The sequence below is a fragment of the Camellia sinensis genome, chromosome 9, assembly GCF_055761805.1.
Source record: "Camellia sinensis isolate YWXY chromosome 9, ASM5576180v1, whole genome shotgun sequence".
Lineage (NCBI taxonomy): Eukaryota > Viridiplantae > Streptophyta > Magnoliopsida > Ericales > Theaceae > Camellia > Camellia sinensis.
Window position 1 is genome coordinate 50,808,057 of NC_138969.1, and position 6,509 is coordinate 50,814,565.

Consider the following 6,509-nt stretch of genomic DNA (forward strand, 5'->3'; position numbering starts at 1 on the left):
GAGATTAAAGCTAATATAATTATGAGGAAGGGTGACTAACCCCTCCCCACTTTTACAACTTCAAATCACATAGTTTAGATGTTGAAAGATAGCTCCAAAATAGTCCCAAATCAGCCCCAAAAATAGTGGCAAAAACGGACGAAAGCGAATGGGAAACACAAGGATTTAAGCTAGGAGTAAGGTTCAAGCAAGGGGGATTAACCCTTCTACCTTTGGGTAGCTTTGAATCACAATTTCAGCCCTCAAAACAGTCCAAAAGTAATATGAAAACACAAGAAAAAGATGAATAAAGATTGAAATAAAAGCGAGAAGGCTTTACCTCTTGTAAAGAAGGTGTTCTTGTTGTAAACCAAACTTGATTCCAAAGCACCCTCAAGTTTGAGTATGATTTTCAATTCTCAAATCAAGTTCAAGTTCAAGGTCTTATATGGTATGAATGGATGATATGAGAGCTTCAAGGCTTGTGGAAGAACAAGAAGGGTGATAGCTTTGATCTTTTCTATCTCTTGAAATTTCTAACTCACTCTTGATATTTCTAACTCACTTGGTATTGAATTGATCTCTCTAACCAAATTCTATATGTGTTTTTCAGCCTCTATATAGCAGTCTGAACCCTGTTATATATAGGCCCCAAGCAGGTTTAAGCAAAATATCTGCAGAATTGGGCAGCTGGCAGTACACTGCTGAATCAATGTGAAAAGTCAAGATGTCCGGTCGGATGTTGGTATATCTGGCCGGATATCAATTAGGTCCGGCCGGACTTCAATGTATTTCCACTATCTCTCACTTTCAGGTTCAATACAAGTTGATACAAGGTGCAATACTGAAATTCCAGGGTAGAAATACAGTGGGTATGGCAAGTTGGAATTGTCTAGAGCTCGAACTCAGATTCTTTTATTGAGAATTTAAACCACTGACTTAATGTAATCGTCATCATCGAGTGCTCGGAATCAAGTGCCTAAGTCTTACGAGCATTCAAAATTGGGGTGTCTACAACCGTTCATGCTAGGTGATCATGGCATGGTGTATTGTGGGACAATTCTACATTTCTTTAGGTATTTAGCAAACAGTCTGGGACGTTGTTCACCTGATCCATCATATCTGCCATAGTATTCACTACCATGGTCAGACCTGACACTCTTTATCCGTTTGTTGAGTTGTAACTCAACTTCAGCTTTAAACTTTTTGAATACGTCCAAAGACTATGATTTCTCATATATAAGAAATAGATACCCATATCTAGAGTAGTCGTCTATGAATGTTATAAAATATTGTTGACCATTCCAAGATGTCGTAGGAAATGGCCCGCATATATCCGTATGAATTAATTCTAAGACGTCCGTAGTCTGATTGGCACCTGACTTCTTCATTTTGGTTTGTTTTCCCTTTGTACACTCAACATACACATCAAAGTCTGAAAAATCAAGAGAGTCCAAAATCCCATTAGATACAAGTAGCTCAACTCTAGATTTAGAGATGTGACCTAGGCATTTGTGCCATAATGAGGTTGAATTTTCCTTATTTAATTTAAGATGAAATAGTTTCCAACAAATATAGATTATCAAAAGCATGAAGTAAACCAGTACCAACAACATTTGAATTAATAGACAAACTGAACTACTTATTTCCAAAAGAACAACAATATCCAAATTTGTCCAGTATACTATGTATATATATAACTTTAAGCAAAAGTATTGCATTCACAATATCTTTAAAATCAAGGGATTTTGCAATATATCCAACTTTTTCTAATCCATGGAAACAACCCCCAGATTCCTATTTCACGGTTAAAAAATAATAATAAAAAAGATTTATTCTTGGTGGCATGAACATAAAATAAACATATGTACAGGAAATTCATAATAGGAAAGTATTTGAAACAGACTATCAAAAAAGGCCCAAAGAGTCCAAAACAAAATAATAAAAATAATAATAAATAAATAAAATAGAACATGATATATACCCAAAATAAGAGTGGGCCATGATATGCACCTAATATGGAAATGCAACAGGACAAGACCTAATTTGGCCTTTCAAATATCCATCTAAATGAACTGCCTACGAGAGACTCTTGTCTCCGTGTGTAAACACAAGCGCAAAATGATCTGTTACCCGTTTAACCACATTGGATACGAACATAGCGCATGATGCTGTCAATGAAATTTCAGAACCCGAAAACAAAACGGTTTGTAAAAAAATAAAAAATAAAAAAAAAAATAAAAAAAAAAAAAAACTTTTTTTTTTAGAACTAGAAAATTAGAAAAAAAACTGTTTCCAGAAAACAAAACTTTAACAAAACATTTTTTGAAATACCAGTGTTGTTAAAAGATCAATGTCTTTGCATTAAGGAACATCATTCCAATTAACCAAAACGAAAACCGATTCATAAATCAAAAATGCGGAATAAACCGACAATTCCTTTTTCTTATCAGGTTTATGCCATGAAACAGTCAATCAAAATTAATGGCAAGAATGACTTATGCTAAAACATTGATTTCTAGCAAGTGACATGATACGATTACTCTGATACCATTTGTAGAGATTAAATCCTAACAGTTTGAAATATCAAATCGCGTGTCATGTTGTATTATTAAGAGATCGAAGAGAGATGTGTACCCAAATCTATTATGACATTTGAGTGGAGGCTTGATTACAAGATAGCCTTCCAATCTTTTCCTTACTTTAATGCCATTTAATCTCTCCTTGAGAGGATTTGGAGAATGTGATTTCCTTTTGCATATATAGGTAGGATTGGGGACCATTATCCCTAAAAGTTGATAGTTTTCAATCTGACAGTTGTAGGCAGTTAAAAACTAACTAACCAAACTATCATAATTTTTATTTCTGCTCCTCATAGAAATTGAAATTACACAATGGTATCTACACATTAATTCCATAACAAACATACCCTTAAACTTACTTATAACTAAATTAGATCACTTAAGTTTTAGACTTCTTAAACGATAACACACATTTAAATATGTGGTCCCAATTAGAAATTAAGCCAATAGAATCTCAATTAACAAATCCAATTCTTGTTTCTAAAATTGAACAATTCTAAACCCATTTAGAAACTACAGCATGTTCTACTTTACCTAGTGCTTTCTGGCATAAAAAAAACATGTAGTTGCACTTCCTTATATTAAAAACTTTAATGAAAGACAAATTCCTACTAAATCTCGTCCAATTCAAATGAATAATGAATTAGTAGAAATGTGTAAACAAGAAATCACTGAATTGCTTAAAAATAATATAATTAGTAAAAGCAAGTCACTTCGTCTTGCCCTGCCTTTTATGTTAATAAAAATGCTAAACTTGAACGTGGTGTTCCACGATTAGTCATCAATTATAAACCTTTAAATAAAGTTTTAGAATGGATACGATATCCAATCCCTAATAAAAAAAAGATTTAATTAAACGACTTAGTCAAGCCGTCATTTTTAGTAAATTTGATCTTAAAAGTGGATTTTGGAAAATACAAATTATCCTAATGGTAGATATAAAACTGCTTTTATTACGCCCTTTGGTCATTATGAATGGAATGCCATGCCTTTGGGTTTAAAAAATGCACCTAGTGAATTTCAAAACATCATGAATCAAATATTTAATCCCTTTAGTCATTTTTTTATCGTATACATTGATGACATTCTTATTTTCTCCCGGTCAATAGATAAACATTGGAAACATCTACATTCCTTCCTCCAGATTATTAAACATAAAGGTTTAGTTATCTCTGCACCTAAGATTAAGATATTTTAAACCAAAGTCCAATTTTTAGGCTATGATATTTACCAAAGTACCATTCTCCCCATAAGTCGATCAATTGAGTTTGCTTCTAAGTTTTCTGATGAAATCTTAGACCAAACCCAGTTACAACGATTCCTAGGTTTTCTCAATTACATTGCTGAATTCTATAAAGACCTTAGGAATGTTTGTCAACCCCTTTTTGATAGGTTGAAAGATAATCCTCCTCCTTGGTCTGCCAGTCATACTACTATTGTGCAACAAGTCAAAAAATACGTCAAAACTTTGCCTTGTCTTGGTATTTTTACTAAAAATTCATTCAAAATTATTCAAATTGATGCCTCTGATGTTGGTTATGGTGGCATTCTCCTTCAGAAGGTCACTCCTAAGTCATTTGAACAAATTGTTCGTTTTCATTCTGGTGTTTGGAACAAAGCACAAAAAAATTATAGTACTATTAAAAAAAAAAAGATTTATCTATTGTATTATGTATTAGCAAATTTCAAGATGATATTTTAATTCAAAAAATTTTATTACGAGTTGATTGTAAAAGTGCTAAATATGTTTTAGAAAAAGATGTTCAAAACATTACTAGTAAACATATTTTTGCCTATTGGCAATCTATTTTAAGTATATTTGATTTTGATATTGAATACATTCTTGGTAGTCAAAATCTTATCCCTGATTTTCTTACTCGAGAATTTTTACAGGGGGGATAGTGCATCATGCCTACTTCTCATTATTCTACACACAAGTTAGCAGTCACCCGATATCGCAAATTGATTCGTTGTTGCTCCTTTAAAATAACCTATTTAAAATTGATTGACCAAGATCCTTGTTTACAATTCCTGCAAATTTACAGTCAACACAATTTGATTTCCCATTACACTAACCTTCTCAATTTCCATATTGATAAGTTAGATCTCCTCAGTGGATGCTAATAAACTTCTATTTGTTCAACTGCGGATGTCGAGTCAAAAGCCTTCTTTTAAACTTGCCATTGTTCCAACCAGTCAATCTATTGTTGCTCCCTGAATTGATCTAGTCAACAGATACCAAATTCTTGGTAACATTCTTAAACCTAGTTACACTTCTAGTCTTGCTTCAAATCTCTTTACTTGTCAGTCCATTACTTCAATGCCTCCTAATAATCCATACAGAACTACAAGAACAGATTATCTTCTTAAACCCCAACCAGTCCATCTTTTCTACAAAGAACCAATTCATAAAAATATTCACAATGTCAATGAACTAGTTACAACCTATTTCCCCTCCGAATGGCATTTCATTCCTTCCCATCCAAAAAAGTCAATAACTTTTTATAAAGACATCCTCTTTCATCACCAATCCATAGTCATCAACCCATCTATGACCAAGTCAATGCTAGTAAAATCATTTACCATTCTTTATACATACACAATATTGTATCCATGGATGCATTGGGTCTCCCTTTTCTCCTTTGTGACCTTCCCAATCACAAGCTACAATATAGTTACTGTGATTATATTAATGCCTGGTTTAAGATCCTTCTCCACCAAAATGAGTCATACAGTCACTCTTGGTTCTTCTCTTTTGACCATAAATTCAAGTCAGAATTTCTTTAATGGTTTTTGAGATGGTGGTCTCAACATGGTGCCATCCTAGAAATTATTCCTACTAATTTAATAGAACAAGTCAATTTTTTCTCTTCAGTTTATAAATTGTGTCAACATAAAAGTCAAGAAAGCCCACTTCCTCTTACCACAGTTAGACTTGGGAGCCCAACAGCCAGTTCTGGGCCTTCAAAATCCAAGTCAAAGCCCAAGTCCAAGACCAGTAATGAAAAACTTATTCAAATTGCAAACTTACTATTGGCCCAAGCCAAGTCACAAGATGATGATGATATTTCAGATGGATCAGTCTTATCTAAAGCCTCTACTAGTCATGATCCATATGCCTAAAACAGTCATTGGATTCCATATATACATCAGGTTTAGTCACTACTCTTACTTTGAGAAAAGCTGCTAATATATATATTGATTCTCCATCAGTCAATTGTGCAGTCACAAGTTATTGATTCCCCATCAGTCAACTGTGAAACCACGAGAAGAAAAAAAAATATAGAGTTAAAAGTAGACAGTTTTCCATCAGTCATCACAGTTCCCACAGCACCTGTGTGCCCCTTACTTTCCGGCTTTTGAAGTCACAAGCCTCACAGTGTGCCTCATACTTTCCAACTTTTGAAGTCACAAGCCTCACAGTCATCTGCTTGGCTTATAAAAGAGCTTCTCTAGTCAAGGAAAAGGCAGCATTTTCAAGAATTGAGAATCCACTTGCTTTTCACTCTCAAAAAATTGTATTCAAGTTGTATTTTGAAGCTAGGCTTTCAAGTTATTTTCGGTGAACAATTTACGATTGTAAGTTAGTCTAATTTCAGTTATCTTTCTTTTAAATCTATCTTTTTATTATTTTATTTTAGTTATCTATCTTTTAATTACTGTTATTGTTTTAATTTTTTAACTATATCTCTTATCGTTGTCTTGTTTCCATCCTTATTGGTATCAAAGCCAAGTTAGTAGATGATAGCTTATTATCTAGTTATTTCTGGCTAATTCTTCTCATTTCCTTCTCTGTAATTTAATTACATTCAAGCCTTCTTTATTCTTCCTAACTTATTGTTGTTTTCCACTCTGCTAGTAGCCACCCAACTTTCATCCTGCATCTTGTGTAAGTCCTTAGGTTAGGCAGTAGACATATATAGGGGTTTCTGGAGTGGGTATGAGTGA